General features: G+C 38.9%; 1 protein-coding gene across 1 annotated transcript in view; it reads right to left on the bottom strand.

Moving 5' to 3' along the window:
* Nucleotides 1-5,844, bottom strand: part of syndig1l (synapse differentiation inducing 1-like) — a 35,412-nt gene extending 29,568 nt beyond the window's left edge. Inside the window, 1 exon segment of the mRNA XM_029462593.1 lies at nt 5,548-5,844. The gene's annotated coding sequence lies outside the window, so the exon portion shown is untranslated.
* Between the last annotated feature and the right edge of the window lie 15,605 nt (nt 5,845-21,449).

The following is a 21,449-nucleotide window of genomic DNA, read 5'->3' as shown; positions in this document are numbered from 1 at the left end:
TGCTGAGGTTGTATTCTGTTCAGAATGCTATTGTTGCATCTACTGCTACTTTTCTGGGGCAGGATGGTCTCTAAAACCTGTAGTGGCATCGGTTTGTTCTTAAAGGCCCTGTCATACATATCCGTATGACAGAAACGTATGCTGGCGTATACAAAATATCGGCAATACGTTGATATAAATTAAGGGTAAGTTGTCATCGTTCGAAGGACGCAGACGATACGCCGAACGCGCCGAACGCGCCGAACACACCGAACACGCCGAACACGCCGATCGCGCCGAACACGCCAGACACATGGCCCTGTCACACAGTTCCGTATGGCAGAAACATGCCGGCGTATATGAAAATTTGTCCAAATACGTCCAACTTTTCCACAGCGGTGTTGTAGCTGACGTATACATAACGAATACATAACTAATTATTATACATATGTCTAACCTATTGATAGCTTATCACTTACTTATACAAAATGTATCAGAGCGTCTGGCCTACGGAGCTGGAAAAGTGCCATCTGGTTCACGTCATGCTGATGCTGGAGAACAGAATGTTCTCTTGTCGCAGCCTCTCAGCATCCTCCATGCTCTCTGATGATGGGTTGATGTATTCATCAAGACGTGCTGTGAAGAAGTGAGGATGAACTACTCACAGGGACCCTATATACTATATTCAAAGCTGAACGCTAGTTGTACTGTAGAAACACGTTAACAAGTTACTCCGTCGTCAGGCATCATCTTAACATAGGGAAGGAATAGGTTATCCACTCGTTATCAATAAACTGGCTGTAGGGTTCACCGTCAGCCGACGTAGCCTATATCTAACGTTCCTCTAACGTAGTCACGTAGGTATTCACGTACTGTATTTACGTAGGTAAGTATTCACGTACGTATTCCGTATTCACGTATGTCTAACGTCATGTAACGTCTGCATATCTTATGAAGCACACGTCGGGTACGTCCAGTAATTTTGAACATGCTCAAAACATCAGCGTTCAACAACGCACCCCAGCGTAACACAGTGAGCTCTTAACGAATACTACTTATACCTTACCTTATATCAATGTACACCAGCGTGTTGCCGATATTTTGTATATGCCATATTTTTGTATATCTTGTGCATTCGTTGGGTATTCGTCTGATACATTTTGTATAAGGAAGTGATGCACTATCAATAGGTTAGACATGTGGATCTGTATATGTTCACTTTTCAGATCCGATCCGATGAAAAGTTGGACATATTTGGACTCTGACTAATTTTCATATGCGCCAGCATACGTTTCTGTCATACGGACATGTGTGACAGGGCCTTAAAATACTGCCGATTTGTTGCTGTGTAGGCTGTGACCTCTTGGGTGGGGTTGACTTAGAATCAAAACAGATATTGTGGACATGAAGTAGTGTTTTAAAATGTGTACTGCTTTCTATTCATTGGTTCGAATTGGGTGTCAAAGGCAACTTTTACATAACGCACCCTTGTGAGTTTTTAGAATGTCAGAAAGCATATTTTTCAAATCAGAGGATAGTCACTTAAGTTGAAACGGCTACAAATAGCATTTTAACATCAATAAATCACCACCGCATTAATACTGGATCTCCGCTATGATTAACATAATTAAATGAGACAGCCAGCAAGAGGAAGAGGAAGCTTCTACTGGCTTGGCTTCTACGCCACAGTTTAGTTTTGATGGTGTGATTTTGCAGCTCAAACAGATATTACCTCAACAACACAAGAGAGGATGTTGCTCTTCCAAAAAGATTTCAGAGTTTGATGGTTGAGCCTCAGACAAAAATTACCATTTTGTTTTCTCTTAAGTAAGCGAAGGGCATCAGGTATTGCAAACTGATCAATGCTAATCAACTCCTCTCTGACATGGAAACAGATAAGGTGGCTGTTATGCACTTGGGCATATTATGAAACAATGGGTCCCTGGACACAGACATGCAATAGGCCCCACCACCTCTGCTACATAAGAACAAGACACACAGTCGTTACGCATCTCTCTGTGGTTTTGTGTCTCTTTGTGGTCATTTTCAGTCCCTTTATGGTTGGTTTGTATCCCGTTGTTGTCATCTCAAGTCTCTTTGCATTTTTATTTTTCTCTTTGTAGTTATTTTGAGTCTCTTGTTGTCTTGTGTCTCTTTGCAGCTGTTTTGCATTGTAGTCATTTCGGTCATTTTGTAGTCATTTTATGTTTCTTTGTGTTCATTTTGGTCTCTTCCTGGTTGGTACATGTCTACACCTACATATTTTGTAGGTGAAAAGCTAGGGGGGCCCCTGACACTTTGGGCCTCTAGGCCTGTGCCCGGTAGGCTCATCCATGGTCATGCATATAGCCATAATACTGTGAGTACTTCCCTGTTTCTGCTACTGTAACACTCCTGCTCCGCACAAAAGCTGCAAACTGACAGCGGATTACTTTTCGTGTCATTACTTAGGGATGCGCTGAGAAATCCTTTTGGTGTTGTCATGCTTCCAAATACGTCGCTGATGTTGGTGCAGAAAAGGGATTTTTTTTTTGTGTCTGCAAATGGGAATTTAAGTGTGAATAAGCTATTTCAGTAAGAGCTGTGCAATATAGGACACCTCCGGAGAGTCATAGAAATAATCTGCGTGTTTGTGTGTGCGCACATTTGTTTGTGGGCGTTTATGTTTTGTGCATGGATGATTGTGAGTAAATATATGTGTGCATGAGTGGGTGGAGGTGTGAGAGAAAGAGAGAGTGATAAAAGAAGGAAAGAGGGAGATCATACTTATATGCGATTCTCCGGTTGAGTGCGTTTGGGCATGTAGACAACAGAGGCTGGGAGGTATAAAGAGCTGGGAGGTACAGCTGAAGCGAATGAGGCACAGCACTTCACTGTGTGTGAGGAAAACAATCCAGCATGACAGAGATGACACAAGCACAGGCCTGTGTGCTGCAGTGCTGCTGCGTAAGAGAGCCCAGAGGTGTCTGACAAAGGGGCTAAAAGATTAGTGAACAACCTGTAAGCATCCAGGTGCGCGAGGGTAAGAGTGAGATCGTGGCATTGCTAACATGCCAGCCACGCTGAAACGTCTGTGAGTTTAAAACCCATTACACTCCAGTCAGCACACTCTATTTCCCTGTGTCAGCCCGTTGCCAATCAACCTCAGACCTCTGACCCTAAAGCCGAGAGCGGGTATTATCAGCGAGGCCTCGGGGCCAGTGTGGCGAGATGCAGCTGAATACCAATGTGTCTTATCTGTCGGCCATGTTTATCTACCCACTTCATCCGGCCTGTGTCTCTCGCAGCTATTTTCCTGGATACCGTATGTGGAGAACTGCTCACTCTGCACTCGGACAACAACAACAACTTAATCTTTCTGTAATTTCATTTTGGAAACAGTGCCTGGCGTATAATGTGCATAATAAGGTAACGTCAGGTAGTTATTAATGATTACAGATCAGGGTAATGCATGAGAGCTTATTGCGAAAAATGCAAATGTATCCCAAAGCACATTTTTGTCAGTGAACCTCACCCCCTAGCCTCAGCACATGAAAGTCCACTGACAGATTAAGCAACAGAAAAGGATGAAGTGAGTAATGGGTTTATAACCGTGTTGACTGATCCCTTTATGAACTATTATCATCAAAGGAGACTGTGTAAAATGTCATAATCCACTTGAAATTAATCTGAATCCTATTCCTGTGTCAGCAGCCACTGCTGATAGTCTGTCCCCTCTGTCTACACGCCTATCTGCGGAGCTGATAAAACATTAAACCCTTAGCAAAGGAACCTTCCACAGAGGAGTCAGGACCCTTGTATCTTCTTGTGTACAGCTACACTCTTATCACATGGCTTAGTGTTTTCCACACCTCTGTCGGATGTTTTTAAAGTGTTGCTTGATGTGTAAATGTGTTTCTATAATTCAATAGGACGCTGCTGTCAATAGCAGCCATGTAAACGATGTTGCTAGAGTGGTTTGCTGTAAATGAGAGGCTCAGGCTAAGGTCTCCAGTAGATGATGGCAAGACACCAGAATCTAGATTGAGTTTTAACTATATAGCATTCATTTTGGAGAGCTTGATATTCTGTTTGTGGATAGGTAGGTAGGTAGGTAGGATGGATTAGTAGATGTATCGATTCAATAATCATTGATCCAATATCATTGATGCAAAAATGAAAACATTAATACATATTATCATCCTTAAGATACGCCTTTATTTAAAAAATCCTATGGCTCGTCTGTGTCACCATTTCCATCCAAGCACACGTCCTTCCTAAACATTAAAACAGTGCTTAAACATGGGGAATGTGGCAGGTCTATTTGTATTAAAAAGAATAGATTGTTTTTCATTTAAATGTCCAGAAGAGCCTGGTGATATAATAGAAAAATTATAGTTTAGCTGCTTTTTTTTAGTTAAATGTAACAGAGAGTGTTAAATGGGCATATAACACTGTTTCATATTGATAGCAGGCCCCTGAATTGAATCAAATTGAAATCATATCGTGGCAGGCATTGTAATATTGTATCCTTGTCCAAACAAATCGATATAATATCATATTGTGATGAAACTTGTGATGTTCACCCCTAATACATAGATGGATGGATGCATAAATATGATGAGATAGAGTATGGCAGCTAAAACAAACATAACACTTAAATCAAGCACAGTAGAATAAATGTGTAGTCGATTGAGTCTGAGATACATTTTAGTAACATCTGTATTTCCAAGAAGAAATAGAGAGTGGAAAATAAGCTACTTTCTGCAATCTATTAGGACTGCATACATCACTTGTGTCATCCCAATTGTTGCAGGCACCCGGTCAGAGGGAAAAGGTGGAGATTGATAGCTGTGTTCGTGCATGTGTGTTTGTCTGTGTCTGTGTCTCTCTGTGTGTGTGTGTGTGTGTGTGTGTGTGTGTGTGTGTGTGTGTGTGTGTGTGTGTGTGTGTGTGTTAGAGAAACAGGGCATAAGCTCCTTGCTGCATGCCTCTTTATTTTCCCAAAGCTGCTAAATCTTGGCTGCAACATTTATCCCTGTCATCACTGCATACAACAACCTACTGCGAGTATAAAACTTAAGATAATTCTGATAAAATATCTTTTAATATCTATCGGATCACGCTCTTGTTTTTTTCTTTCTTGGTTGTCTTTTGTTTACAGGTTGAAAATGCACTCTCTGACTAAGTGTTCTGACAAATCTCCACACATAAAAAGGCACTATTACAGTGCAGAGCCCACACAGTGACTTGATGACTTCATGCCATGAGCATATCTCACATCACAACACACACAAAGACAATAGGGGATGGGATTTATGCTCCATCGGTTGCAGGTGGGAACTGTGTGCAGAGTTATTTATTAACAACACCCTCCGTCACAACAGACACACTGCGATGCAATCAATGAAACACTGAAATAAGAACATGTGCGCAAATCTAAAAACATATTTTGCATTTTTTTTGTCAATTTTAGACAATTATAACCAAACGTTTTACAGCTTTAAAACAAAGCAAAACACGCGCTATTAAAAGCAAACTCAAAAATCTGGTTAGTTTCTAGCTTTAATTGATGAAATAATGCCTTACCTTTGAGTTCTTGACAATCCAAATATTGTTTGGAGGATGCAAACACTCGCTTGTTCCCGCCTGTACATTATGGCTGGGATTCTGAAGGTGTCGCCCAGGGAAAAAGACATTTCTCAGACTTTCTCATTTTAATAATTTCTGGCTGAACAGGTCTCCGCTCGGCAAAAACGCCGCCGTCAAACACGACTCGTTATCTTTCTCCTCTATAAATATGAAGGTCTCCCCCCACAATACAGCGTTTACCTTGAGAGTCGACTGAAATGTTGTCACGTTCGGAAAGTTAAAACCTCTTCTGTGTGTGCGTGAGAGAGAGAGAGAGAGAGAGAGAGAGAGAGAGAGAGAGAGAGAGAGAGAGAGAGAGAGAGAGAGAGAGAGAGAGAGAGCAGGGAGGCTCACAGAGGCAGGCGCGGTTGGAGAGAGGAGGAGAGTCCGATGCGCTTCGCAATGCGCGCAAACAGAGAGAAAACAGGGTCCACCCTCGCTCACTTTCACTGAATACTTCCAGTGTGTGAAGGAGGTTGTTCTCATACAGCAGATGTTTTCCCCCTGCAAATAATTAGAAGCAACAATATCCAAAACCCAATCCTGGACAATAACAAACAGGACACTCATTTATTTAAACCACAACCCCACAGTAGGAGCTACAGTTTTGAAGCAGATGGCAAGCCTGTACACTATAATGAATGTTACGCAAGTGGTAATAAAGTATAAACACATAGCACATATTCGTTATTAAACTTAGAAGTGAGCAGGGTTGTGAATGGGTGAGTGGATTGTCATCTCCCATGAGTTAAAGTCTCAGGGCAGATAGCAGATAGCACCTGGCTTTCTTAGACAGCCACTACAATTACTCTGAGTGGACCAGTGATGTCTGTTGTGAGCTGTTTTGATTAGTTCAAGTGGCAGGAACTAATGTCAGAAAAAGCACTCTGACCTGTGTGGTACTCAAAGTAGTCACTTTTACTTTCTTCAGTTTTAAAATAGACCTGTGGAGAGACTAATGAATGGTATATTTTAAAGGAGCTGAAGATATCTTTTCTCAATCAGTCTCTTATTAGGATGGATGAAGTACAGCATAATCACAGCATTTTTAAGTTAGAACTATTGTTAATATTATTTTCTTGACAGATTTCGGTATTTTTGTTTTTGTCCTGGCTTTTCTTACTGATTTGAAGTGGGCGGGACTCATTTGAATAACGACGATGTTCCCTACTTCCATACAACAGTCAGGTTTTAGCAACATTTTAATCAAAGTCTGATGACAGATGTGGGGTTGTTTGCTTATCTTGCCAGGCATCTGTCACAGACTCCTAATGACTCAGACTAGTCTAGTTTTAAGTTTTAAACTCTTAATAAATATTAACTCTTAATAAATATTAACCATTTTAGAAACAACTTTGATTACTGCTTATCTAGTCGTAAATATTTTATGTCATCAAGTCAAACTTGGGCGTGGCGGGGTCTGTATCTATAAGGATCCTGTAACCTTCTGCCTATATATTTTTTAATAATAATAATAATAATACAGTTTCTTTATAACATTTTACATATATATATATATATATATATATATATATATATATATATATATATATATATAAGACGTTTTTATGGACACACAAAGACGTTTTATAATTTAGAAACATTCCGTACTCGTATAAAACTGACATATACACAAATTCGCACACACACACAATGTGTAAACAAAAGACGAAACAGAACAAAACAAAAACCAGAACAGAGAGCAGTTAAAAGTAGCGGAGTCATGAGATGGGGGGGAAGGAGTTCAGCAGGAGAAAGCAATCTTGAAGAGGTGGGTTTGGAGGTTGGAGATAGGCCGGAAGTTTTTGGGAATGTCAGGGTGAAGTCCAGGTTTTTGCAGTATGGGAGTTACAGCAGGGACGAGGGGGGGGGAAGAGGCCAGTGGACAAGAAGGAGTTGATTATGATGAATGTGGTAAGAGAAGGGAAAGAGGTCTTGACATGAGAAGTGGGGATAGGGTGAAGAGGACAGGTTTAGGACTTCATGCTGGTGACATTAAAGGATAGGTCAGTCGCGGTGATTCCACTGAAGGATGAAAGTGGAGTGGCTTGGAGGTGGGGGGTAGTTGGGTTGAAATCCATGAGGGTTTGCCAGCTGTTTGTGAATTGTGTCAATTTCGGTGTTGAAAAATGAGAGGAAAGAGTTGCATTTGCTGGTGGGGAAGGAGTTGGAGATGGTGTCCTTGGGTTTGAGGAGTTTGTTGATGGTAGAGAAAAGTATTTTGAGGTTGTTGGAGCCAGATTGGATGATGGAGGAGTAGTGGGTGGAGCGAGCACTGTTGAGAGCATATTTGTATTTTTGTTGGTGAAGTCTGTAGGTATCCAGGTGTACAGTGAGACCGGTTCTGTTTGAAAGTCTTTCCGGCTGACGGCCCTTGGCTTTTGAGGAGGTGGAGTTGGTCAGTGTACCAGCCAGGGGGCGGAGTGTGTGAAGGAGACTGGTTTGGTTTTTATGGGGGCAAAATGTCAAGACAGGAGGAGAGTTTATCATTGTAAGTATTAACCAGGTCAATGAGTGAGGCGTTCGGAGCCAACCTCTACAAAAAACATAGCAACCAGGTGGTAGATCCTAAGCATGCATCCAAGATGAAGCTATGAAAATGGCGGACAGCGGCGAAAAAATGCAAATATAGCGAGGCTAAACAGTAAGTGGACAAAGCTCGTTCCAAAACAAATTGAAACTAGGGTTGGCGTTCACTCGCTGGCGAGCACCGTAATCCCCATTGAGCCAGGGAGGAGGTTCCAACTTTGAATGTTGAGTTTACAAACTGCTACTAACAAATCCTACTCATTGTGCCTTTAAGATATGAAACCAACCCTATAATACTATGAATAAATAATGAGATATCAGCATTTACTAATACAACTCAAGATCGAGCTGAACTTTACAAGATACGACCTTCCAAACCAATCATTCGAAATGCAGATATGGAAATCCACTAAACTAAAACTTGAATTTCTTAATAAACTGACCCTCGGACCCTCTCTTGTAGCAAAAAAAAAAATGCACCATGCAAGTACCTGACAATTATGGAACTGTCCCCCTGCATCCCAATTGTGGACACAAATATCCACAATTATTGTTCAGAGTGGTCCCCTTGACACCACCCTATATCTTGTTTGCAATCTCAACGCTTAATACCTTCAATGATGCTAGTAAGCTAATACCCTCACTCTAGCGAAGAAATCATATTACTTACCATAATTGAAATAATAGAAACAATCTGCTGTGCTTTCTGGAGACTTGGGAATCATTTCATAATTCTAGCTCCCTGTAGGTCAGGGGTGGGAACATATGGCTCGTGAGCCATATATGGCTCTTTCGATGACGCAATATGGCTCACAGACCATTTTGAGCTGACATTTTTTAACATGATTAACAAGTAATAAATAATTATACTGTGTCATTTTAAAGTAAAACATTCAGCAGCGGCTTTTGTTTTAGTTCTCCCCTCTCCTTTCCTCCACTCAGTCTCTGACTGTAACTGTGTGCGCACGTGTGTGTGTGTTGGAGAAACTGCGCAAAGCAAGCAGTAGACCAGGGGTGTCAAACTCAATCACAGAGAGGGCCAAAATGAAGACATCGTTTCGGGGGTGAAGCTTGGAAACTGTGCAGCGCCCACAGAGTCACACTTTGCCTTGAGTGTGTCGTTACACTGGAGCTCAATCAGCTCCATTTGGATGTTCATATGTGCTGTTTCCACGTCAACTCCAAACAGATTGCTGAGCAGTTCATGCGCAGTCGGGAACACAGCGGTGGAGATGTTTGTCAGTGTTTGGAAACACGTAGTGACCAAAGTTTTCTTAATGCTCTCACTGCATCACACATGATCACCCTGAAGCTGCAGGTATAACAGTGAGATGCTTCGTTATGTCGCACAAACAGGCCAGCTCACATCGTCCCAGAGATCTGTGGTGTGTTTCCCTTTGCTTCCAAAAACGGCCAGATTTCTTCACGCACCTCGAAAAATGTATTCAGCACTTTCCCTCGACTCAGCCATCGCACCGCCATGTTCAGAATGTATCTTTTCAGGAAAAGACTTACATTGACTCTTATAACGTTTCCTGTCTGTGTTACGGTGCTTATTACATGTTCCATCTCCAGAGCTTTACAACACAGCGCTTCCTGGTGTGTGATGCGGTGATACACCGTCAGCTCACCTGCACAGTTCTCCCGCTGCATCTTCTCCCGCATCCTGCACTAATCCGTCTGTCGTCAGTCCCGTCAGTTTGTCCCGGGGCAGTTTACCGCTGATACCGCTTTTAGTACTTGGAGACGTGATATACTTAAAACTCAATTTTATTAAATATATAGCTCTCAAGGAAATACATTTAAAAATATTTGGCTTGTATGGCTTTCCCAGCCAAAAAGGTTCCCGACCCCTGCTGTAAGTGGAGCTGATGCCTGATCATTTATTGTAAACCTCACAACCTCTTTACCAGACATTAATAGGGTTATTGTTTTGACCATCCTTGCTGTAGAGTTAATAATCACATGCACTTGCACATTATTTTCAATGTATGGCTAGCTGTCTTCTTGTTTTGAATCTCTTGTTGTTATTGTTCTTCGGTACAAAAATAACAGACATCAAACAAACACACACACACACACACACACACACACACACACACACACACACACACACACACACACACAGTAAGATGTGAGGAAAAGAAACTGATTTTTGATCTGACAAATCCAAATTCTTTTCAGACTTCATGTTCTGTGTGCACGTTTTATATATCTTTTTGCACATGAGTTGTTTTTAACCGTGTTTTGGTGTTAACAGAAGTCAAGACATATTTACACAAGAGTGCGATTGAAGGGAAGAAAATTCAACAAATATCTCCAAAAGAATTAAGAGTGATATACTATATAAATATATATATATATAAATTATATATATATATATATATATAAATTATATATATATATATATATATATATATATATATATTATATATTATACTAACGCTGTGGAAATGAAGACGGAAGAGTGCAGCTCCATAACAGTGGTGTCATTTTCTCTGGTGATTTCATATTTAGAAATGTGATAATAAAAAGTCATTAGAAATAACAAGTTAATGTAGATGACGCGATGTTGAACCTTAGTATATATGTAGAGCTTAAACTTTCTGATTAAATAACTCTTAAAGAAGCGTGATTTATGTTCCTACTGTTAAATGAAGGTCATTATTTAAAGTTCAAGCCTCCACGGGGTTAATGTGAAGTTCATGTAGCTCGTTTAAGTGAGTGAACTTCAAAGGTAGCCTTGTGCCAGGTCTCAAATCCCATATCATTATTTGGCATCTAAATCTTATTTAAAAGTACGTAAGTGGAGTCCTGACCACAATCTGGGCATTTTGATATTTAAAGAAAATGCTACTGCTGTTTGTATTGACACTTCCCTTCTTTCATGTACAATGTATTGTACGTTTGGCATGTGAACATGAGCACTCCAACGCAAGACGGGGGGAAAAAAAGGTCAACAAACAACCTGAAAGTGAAAGGATCAAATATAGTCTTGTAGCTGCACATTGCTGAGGTGTGACCAGGGGATGGACAATGGGGGAGTGAAAAGAGAGCAAGCACAAAGGGAGGTGGCTCTGACAGGCTGTGTAATAGCCTGAGTGTTCCGAAACACTGATCACATCTCCGCTTCAACATTTTTCACAAACCACCTTCTGTTCTTACCCTGCAGTGTCTGTTATTCTTTTCTCACTCTCTCAGCATTTCAGTATTTTTATAATGTTGTCATCTACTGTCTTCTTTTTCCCCCCTAACTCAATATCACTGCAATCATATCTGACAAATAGATTCTGATCCACTGGCCAGCTGCACTCAGGAGTTCATCAGAAACCTATCAATCATATATATCATACACAGCTTTACTTCTTTCCTTCACTCCTTTTTATTTTTGGAACCCAGCTTGACCACTAAACCGCTGTAACACTGGAGAGCTTAGCCATATCCTCCTCTGCTTGCCGGACGGGGTCATTCAGCTTGCCGCTGTACCTGCAGGCATGACTTGCATTACAGATGAGATGCAAGATCCAATTTGTTTGTGCTGAGATGACTCCAATTCCTTTGCCACAGAACATTAGGGCTGCAAATTAATATCCCTGGGGTCAGTGGCTCACAGGTCTGTTTCCAGACAGGAGACATGCTCACTGGGATAATGGCAGAAGCATGGTGAGAATTCTTTAAGTCTTGTGGTATCTCATCTTTATAAACCCTTTGTTGTCCTCTCTCACCTTTTTTCTTCTGCTTGGTTTCCCCTCATGGTTTCATCTATCACCTTTAGAGACCTTCTCCCAAATGAGTTTAGAAGGTAGAGGCCTCATCTACAGTGTCGTGCTCAGAGTTACAACATCTGAGTCACTCATACCTCTCAGCAGACATTGACAGGGAGGAACAGGAGGGAATACAAATGAGCAATAATGTGGAAATGTGGAAAGTTTTGAAAAGCCATAACTTCTATACAGCTGAGTCAGATGATGGTGATGTTTACAGATGCTGGATGGTAATCACCAATGTATATCATCATACATTATGCAGAGTTTATATTGCATGTATTATTATGTTTAATGTGTGTGTGTGTACGGTGTGTTGCCTCTTAATTCTTCACATTTTTACATTGAACAACACATTTGTGTTGACACATACTAGATAAAGGTTATAAAATTATAGATAGTTATGTAATAATTGAGTTAAGTCACAAAAGGAGAAATGTGCCGCTGGCAATACTGTTGGATTACCATCTGTTCTTGAACTTAAACAGGGTGTATGCTTCTTAACATAAGCTTGTATTGAATATAAAGACTGTTATATGACTGTTTCTCTCTGGTGTAAATATTATACCATATAGGAATTTAGTATACATTACAGTACATTTTAGGAATAGTTTCACATTTTGGGTTTTGCTTTCTTGACGAAAGTTAGATGAGAAGATTGATACACACTCACAGCTATACTGTAAATATAAAACTGGAGCGAAGCTGCTAGTTAGCTTAGTTTAGCATAAAGACTGGAGAAATCGGAAGATTATAATATATTTTGTTGTTGTACGGATTGCTAAATTAGCTTTAGAGGTATTATTAGTATTAGACAGTGCCTGGCTAGCTGTTTCCCCTGCTTACAGTCTTTATGCTAAACTAAGCTGTACAGACATAAAGTTGTACAGCTCCAACTACATTAACCTCACAGATGTGAGAGTGAAATGTTCTCATCTAACTCTCGAAAATAAAGTGTTTTTCTCTATATGTTTAACTATCTCTTCAACACACAAAGGAGAACTTAAGGAAGCATTTATAATGTGTCTGTGATGTATTCGATTATTCGCCCTGTAATATATGCATTGAGAATAGTCAATAGTTGTGGTAAGGAGATCAGGGCTGTAGTACTTGAGCTTGGTCCCGGTATGGAGTTCACTTTTTTGAAGTCTTGGACTTGTGCTTTGATGGACTTGGAATTGTCTTGGTCACGTAACGCAAATGCTTAAGTATTACGAGCCAGTGATCTACTTTTAACTTTGTTACATGGTCTATATATACCTTTGTTACAACCTGCATTAACCACAATGAGCTGTTATCCAAGATGTGTGTGCATGGTTACACAGGAGCGCAGAGTATTAGCATTGGAAAAACACCATTGCTTGTTATGGTCTTGACTGGAATCAAATTGCTCTGGACTCCGTCTTGACTGCCTTTGGACTTGATCTTGACTCAGACTCAAATGGACCTGGTCCCTGTTTTTTTTCAAATGTGACAGTAAATAATTAGTATAATAATCTATATCTATACGAAATTACCAAAACTCTGCTGAAAGTCATGTTAAATCCACCACAATATACCTATAGTTATGACCCTCAGGCTAAAGTGTGTTCTCATAGTGATAGCTGCAGGGTGGGTAGAGTCCAACCTTCGCCTCATGTATTTAATGTGGCTATAGCAGAAGAGCTGAAGGTTTGCATGCAGCATACTAAACACAACCACCTAGAGGTAAACAAAAAAAAAAGATTGTGGGGGCTTTAAACTCTGTTGAAAGTAAGATCAGTAAGAACTTCAGTCACATACCCTCTATAGCAAAGCGCCTACACACCAGTGTTGCAGATCATTCTGAGCTGTGAAGAGAGACACATGCTATCAACACACCATTGTCATCCCTCTGAACTTGAAACATAAAGAAAACCAAACTAGTATTTTTTAATTGCTTTTTTTTATCTTTTGACTTCAAGTCCATTTGAATGTAAAACATTTGCCTCAATGATTTAATTGGAAGCCCATTCATTTTTAGAGGTTAGTCTAACTTTGTTTACACATTCATGGACATTTTGCAATGACTGAGAGCAGATCACAGTAACTTTTCAAACAGAGCTGTAAGCTCTCTCCAATGAAATAGAGAACAAAACAGGGTCTGAAAATAATCAAGCTAAAAGTGGACTCATCCTTGGTGCTGAACACACACTGCTCTAAAAAGGACTTTGAAAGTCTTTCATGAATTGTGTTGTGATTTGAATATGAAGAGAGCAGTCACAGCAGATTATTGCAGAAGGCACTGAAGCTGTCAAGACAAACTGTGTATAGACATATCTCTCCACCCCAGCTACATCTTTAATGTACATCCACAGCGACTCCTCAATAATGCTTTCTTTTTCGCCTACCACATGTCAAACATTAATTGTTTTTATGCATGTAAGAACCCTTCTGTTTATAGTAACTGGCCTTTTACTAATAAGCTGTGTTGGGAATCCATGAAGCATCTCATTTTATTAGTTTCTCGGTTCCTTGTTGAGATTGACATTTTACCCACTTTGCCTCTAAAAATCATGCCGCAATTTTCATTTTCCCCCAGAGATCCATTACATTTTGTCTATTAGATTGCCAAAAAATAACTCTCGTCGGTCTTAGTTCTCTAGTCTGAATAACATCAGATTTCTGGATATTTATTGTTCTCATAAAAGAAGGGTAAATACTGACTTGTGCCATTAAAAGCAATTGTTATTTGCTAATACATCATAGTTTTTATATTCCATATTTTTACTTCTAAAATTGTCCTATAGGGAGGAAATGCATATCTTCTTCCGTTAACCACACACAGAGTATGTTGTAAGTAAATTATAATCTCTATTTCAAAACTGTTCAGATGAATGAATTCTGGTGCAGAAAAGAGGAAGTAGACATTAAAAGAAGAAGAAATGATTATAGTTCATTCAGGCATGTAGAACCTACTCAGACTTAGATTAATCCTTTACCACAAAATCTCTTGTCAGAGCAACCTGAACATGCTTTGGTGGTTCAACTGTACATAGTAATCTTTTATTGTCAGTTGTTCTTAATAGATGGTTTTCAAGATAAGATAATTAAATAATCACAGATTTGTTCAGTCTGGAATAAACCTTTCTAGTGAGTAACTGGCTGGACAGATTCATAGTGTTATGCCGGTGACTTGAATTTACATTAATTATTACAATAAAGAGTTGGCATGAAGGTGGTGCCTTTAATGATAGAAAAAGAGATGAAAAATAGGGCGGGGTTGTTCCTGAAAGTGAACCTGTAAAGCCCCGGACATGGCTTCAGGTTTAACCCTTACATAGATCTGAACATGTATGCGAGTGTAGATAGAAAGTATATAAGAAGTGTGCGTGTGGGGACTACGGTTTTGAAGCCTTGATTTTGTCATTTTGGACCTCGTCATCTTGTTTTTTTGGAACCAAAAGACACGAGGGTGGAGATAAGAACAACCGAAGCTAACAAGGTATTTTTGGGCGACCAAACTGTTACAATTAACTTCGATGAACTGAAAACACTGTGAAGGGGTTAAAGTTCTAAAATGAAAATACGCAACACCCAAAACAATTGTGTTGCCTATTTTGCTCTAAATGCGACCAACATTAACTAAATAAGCATCATTTTTATATTTTCAGTACACATTTTAATTATTTATATTTCTGCATCAGCACCATGACACTTTCAAATATTTATGACCACTTACTCAGTCACTTTTACAGTAAGCCAGGACAAACGATATTTCATTTGAATTGTACATTGTATAGCTCGAAATGACAATAAAGTTTTTGATTATTAATAATAATAATAATAATAATAAGCTTTATTTGTATAGCACCTTTCATACAAGAATTGCACAAGTGCTTCACAGCAAAAACATAACTTTTAGTACAAGATTAGACAGAATAAGAGCATTTACAGTACAATAATCACAGTGTAGATGTAAATGAGTCTGAAGTACTATTATAAAAATAGCAGAATTAAAATAGTATAAAATAGCAGCTCAAATAGCAGAATTGATTGATTGATCATGCTGTATTGAAGAATACTTGAAAGTAGCGATTGAGACCATAAACTCATTAGGAAAATGTTTACTGAGATAATTAATCAAGTAAAAGTAGGGTCATTTTCTCATAGATTTCTATGCCCGTGGTTCTTAACCTGGGGGTCGCCAGATCGTGAAGGAGAAAAAAAGAAAATAACATATTGAAAGGAAAAGAAAACATTTTAGATTGGGGAATGGCTTTTACATTAAATTTCCTTTATAAGTAATAATAATAATAATAATAATAATAATAATAATACATTTTATTTGTAGCCTTTCATGGCTAAAAGCAATTTCAAGGTGCTACAATACATATTATAGTATATTAATTTGCCTTAGAATATATTTTATAGATTGTGTTTGTGAGAGTCTTAGTGTGCTAGCAGCTGAGTTTGTAGCATTTCCTGCGAACACAAACCTGATTATTCTGAAGGGTTGCGACTGTAAAAGGTTTAGAACCACTGTACTATACAATCTGAAGTGTTTTTGTAACCAGAGAAGTCGCCCCCTTTTTGAAAATGCAAGTTTAAGGCACTTCCACATTGGTTCCCGCTTGGTGCATCGACATATAATAAAGTCTATGAATGCAAAGCATTGACCGTTAAGCCAGTATTTTCTTGTTAAAATTGCCAATGAACTGCAAGTATCAGTCTGAATGGTGTTTTACCTGCATTTTGCATTTATATTAAGCCTTATACCAGATACAGTGCAACAATTCTACTTCACTACTTTGGGACCGCTATCAGCTCATCTTCCTCTTTGATTAGGATCCTCTCCATCTCTGTTGCATCACTTCCAGCATTTAGGTATCCTATTAAGCTTTCCTTTCTGGTTCTTTGATTCCATTACCTGCCTGCGCTTGTTGTGCTGTGCCTGACAATATCTGTCTCAACCACCAACCGTTCAGCATGTCTGCTTGTGATACCACAGATAACCCCTAAAGATTGCTATACGGTCAAAAAATCCACCCACCAGTGAATACGGAACAACATACTGAGCCATTGATGTTTGAAAATGAGTCTCTCCAACAAATGCCCCTGCGTGCATTATAATACATTATAATGACTTCAGGATCACAGTCTCCTTGGCAATTAATTAAACTGAAATATAATTATCTTAATGAAAATATATTGCAGTTGTGCAGCTGGGTATAATGTGCTTCTGTTATTATTATTATTAATCGTTTTTTCTTTTCTAAACATTTTTTTATTTGGTGCAGTCCCTTTCATTCTTCCTTTGAGGAAAGAAAACCGGCTTTTTCAGCATGGCAGAAAATCCAACTCAAATCCATATACTGCACTTACTGTGCATCCTTCAGTTGTAACATAAAGGAAGGGTGCCTGTCAGAATACCAGGCCTAGCTTAGTGCTCATAAAAAAGCCTCCTGCGTATGTCTCTGACTGGATCCTGGAAACGTGATTGGCAACTGTTTAATGAGGGCCTGTGTACCTTTTGATTACTTGGCCTCACTAATGAACAGCATGTCAGTTTTGCCCTATTAGCAGAGAATACAGCGCTGGCTACCTTGGGTAATCAGTAGAGCAGCGTGTCCAAATGCCAGTCAAAGGGCACAATTGATATTTCATGCAGCTCCCTGTGGAAATTTCTAATCATCAGTTCAAGCTTTTAGATAATATTTCTCTGTGGTGATGTCCCATGCTCTGTGTAAGCGGCTGGTACAGACTTCTGTAAGGGGAGTAAAAAAGACAAAACAAAAACATAAATATATAAATACAAACATAAAAAAACACAACCCCATGGAGCACAATATTAGGTAGCTCAACTAATGTGCAGCCCCCCCTTACCTTAGAGTAATGAAACCTGTGTAACATTTTAAACGGTATCAAACAGTGCCTGGCGTTAAGGGATCAGATATTAACATATTTCAGGCCCTTGTCCCAGATGTCTTCTGCTATTCCTATCCTCAGTTCTTCTTCATATTTACTTGCCCATGCTCTTGCAATATATCATAAATAATAATTGCATATCTTTCCACGCTGGAACTGATTTTTAACACATGCTGTGATAGCATGGTTGTATTTATTGATGCCCTCCCAAAATGTATCCCACGACTTTTATTTATTTTATTTTCTCCAATCAGGAGTGACATAAAAATATATTTTCAGCCCATTTTGGAAAACAGAGAGACTGCAGCTCTGGAACAATTTGTAACATCGCTCCCATACTGGAAGTCATGACGGACAGTGGTCTGAGTAGTTTAGACAGCAGATATCCAGGTTGCTATATGAAAAGGAAACTCGACAGTTGCTCCAATTCTGGCCTGGAAGGAGAGAAGTTCAATTAGCGTCAGCAACCTAGCACTGTCGTCATTTCAGTACCAGCTATAAAAGAGGTTGTAGTTTATCTTGACTAAAATAGTGTCTCCATATATTATCCCTCAATGCTCTTGTACATTCTTGGTGATCACATATACATTTTTGGATACATGTCTGCTTGTTTGCAGATGACACTCAGCTGTATATAGCCATTCATCCTAATGATTGTTCAGAGCTGTGTGACATGTTTGCGTTCAGCTCACAGGGGTTGTACTATGCTTCCAGGATATGTTGCTGCTCTTCTTTCTTGGCTTTTCAAACTCACATTTTATTTTTTTTATTTCACACCCTCTGCAGTGTGAGAACCAGGTTAACCATGTTACTATTGTTCTTCTAAGGAATTAAATAAAATAAAAAAGTTTTTACTTAGATAGACTCTGGTGCATAATCATGAACTCATTTGCATTTCTTTCCCCATTGTTCTCTTCTCTTTTTTTTATTCTTTTTTTTTTACCACAAAAGCATGTTTGGGATATCAAATCATTTGATTCTTGAAAACTATGGTGATAAAGTCTCCTCTTGCATTAAGAAACAAATAAATATATTTACTTTTAAAACAATTAGCTCATTAAAAATCTTAGTATATATCATTATGGACTGAAAGTGATCAGTCTTCATTGTGATATTGATCTTACATAACAAATTAATTTGACTTAACTATTGCATCAAGGTCAACAACAATGTCAAATTCAAAAATACCTGCATAACAGCCTTATCCTTTACTGACAATGCAAATCTGCCTTTGTTGTGTATAAAGGTGGTTATTGGAGTCACCTTCATTGTGGGCAGACATCTGAAGAAATCTCTTGATGAGTCAGAATGTACAATGGGACTGCAGCAAGAATATTCACAGATGAGTGCTGAAGGAGGCAAGGGAGTCTGATAACATGGCAAGAATGAGTTTTGAAACACACACGCACACACGCACACGCACACACCTGGGGAGAGCAGAAATACTGCAAAACAAGACACAGAATCAGGACTATGCATCACCGATCTCTAGCTCAAACTGTTTCTAGTGCTGAGCTCATTTTGACATTAATACAAAATTAATGTGAGCTTTACTTGCACAGTTTTACCGCTACAACTTTGACATTTTAATGCTTTAAGCAAAATGTGTAGATGTGGCTATTTCAGCAAATAAAAGAAAATATATATTTACAATACATTCAAATATTAAAGGCATGTCTGCAATTATTAATTTGTGTGAGTGCTGTGATTACGACGATGTTGTCCTGACTAAAGGTAGATCCGAACATATAGTTACTCATTTCCCTTTTCCCCCCTTAGTGTTTGCCTTAATATTAAATGACTTGTTAATAATGAATGCTCTGGTTAAAATGAATTTGTCAAGTATTGCAGAGTTATCACCATTCTTTTCAAATATGGCGGCCTATTCATTTATAATAGAACATCTCTTCACTGAACTGTGATTTTCTGGTCACATCTATGACAGCACAAACTCACAACTCACAAGTACATCAAATATGGGCTTGATATAAATGAATAGGTTTGTGGACATAAGCTTCTTGCTAATGCCCCAATTCAATTAAAGCCTCATTCAGCATGTCTTATATAGCCTAATCTTTTTGTAAAATATATTGACGACTAAAGGGGGTTAAGAGTGGAGCAATGAATTTCCTCTCACTTTTCAGAAAGTAATGACACCCTCCAAGCTACGGAGATTATGACTGAATGACTCAGCCGGAGGTGGATATTGGAAATAAAACTTAGCTTGGAGTTACTATACCATGCTGAGATAATGTGACTGTTAACGCCTTTTCTGAAAATTCAATTAAAATATCAGACTTTGTGTTGGTCCATGCATAACGCTGGGGTGTATTATAAATGTTTTGAGACAGAGAGTGAGTGGGTGGGAAGGTTGGAGATTTGAGTGGTTGCCCTGTAAATAAATTACTTTTTCAATAAAGCAGCTTGCAACAAGGTCCTAGGAAATATGGAATAGCTGCCAGGAAGTTGAATGAAAGTTTGGTTGACTTGGACTGTAGAGACCAGAGACCAAAAAGGATTTCTCTTTGTTAAAATGTATTCAAAAACAGAGCATGATTTATTGTTCTGTTTATTAGACTAAAGAGCACTTAGTACTTGGAGCTATTGACCTTTGTTGCAGGTTATTCCTTGTGTTATTTCAAATCATTATTTGTCATCTGCAGTCCTAATCTCCATTACAGAGTAATACAAGAAAAAGGGCATATCAAATATCTAGGTGGGCAGACAGAGTTACTTGGTTTGGTAATTTCCACATTCCCTCTTGGTAGGTCAATGTCCTAATTAAATAGAAAACACTTTTTATAATAATAAATAATTAGCGCGTCTGCATGTCGTGTACAAAACCAATTAATTGCAACTTCTTACACACCATCTTTGGTGTAGCAGACGGACACAGACAAAGCAGAGCTCTGTGTGAAGATCATAAATCTGCCATTTCTTTTTTTTACAGATGAGGATTGATTAATACAACCGCCAAACCATTAGTCCTGTCATGGGCAGATTTATTCATCTGGGTTATCTTTTTTTCTTGTTTGAAAACAGTCAGATGTTATCAGTATTCCAGCACCACCCTGCTGCAGCTACGTCGTAGATTAACACTGAAATGATATTGAGTGCTCAGACATTATTTCTGACAACACATACGTACAGGGAGTGACTCACACCGCGACTAATTGGATGTATGAGACAGAGCAGAGTATACATACAAACAAGACTGAAAGGTCCAAAGCTCTGTTACAGCCTCTCGGGCTGCAGTGTTCTTTACAAAATTGTTGGATACATGTTGGTACAAATAGCATATTGATACCAAAGCTTTCAGAGTGTACTGAAAGCTCTGGTATCTGGTGTACTGATTTTCAAAAGGCTTGAGGTCATTTAAATAAAAGAAAACGTATCATCCTGGGAGCATGAATTGCTATACATATTTGAATGGTTCATTATCAAGTGTATCATTTTGACCTCAGGGTGTTGCAAGAGGATAGCTATCCAAACCCATCCAAAATGAAAAGGGTATATTCTCTAGGAAGCATGAATGTGTGCAGTACATGTCTATTACATGAAATCACATTAAATTAATTAAGTTTTGTTCAAATCAACTAACACAAAGTGCATTCAACCTTCCCAGGAAGAGATACAAGCTGTAAATGAATCCCTTCTGAACCAACAACTAAAATCATGGTA

The sequence above is a fragment of the Cottoperca gobio genome, chromosome 24, assembly GCF_900634415.1.
Source record: "Cottoperca gobio chromosome 24, fCotGob3.1, whole genome shotgun sequence".
Classification (NCBI taxonomy): Eukaryota; Metazoa; Chordata; class Actinopteri; order Perciformes; family Bovichtidae; genus Cottoperca; species Cottoperca gobio.
This window is presented reverse-complemented; position numbering and strand designations above follow the sequence as displayed.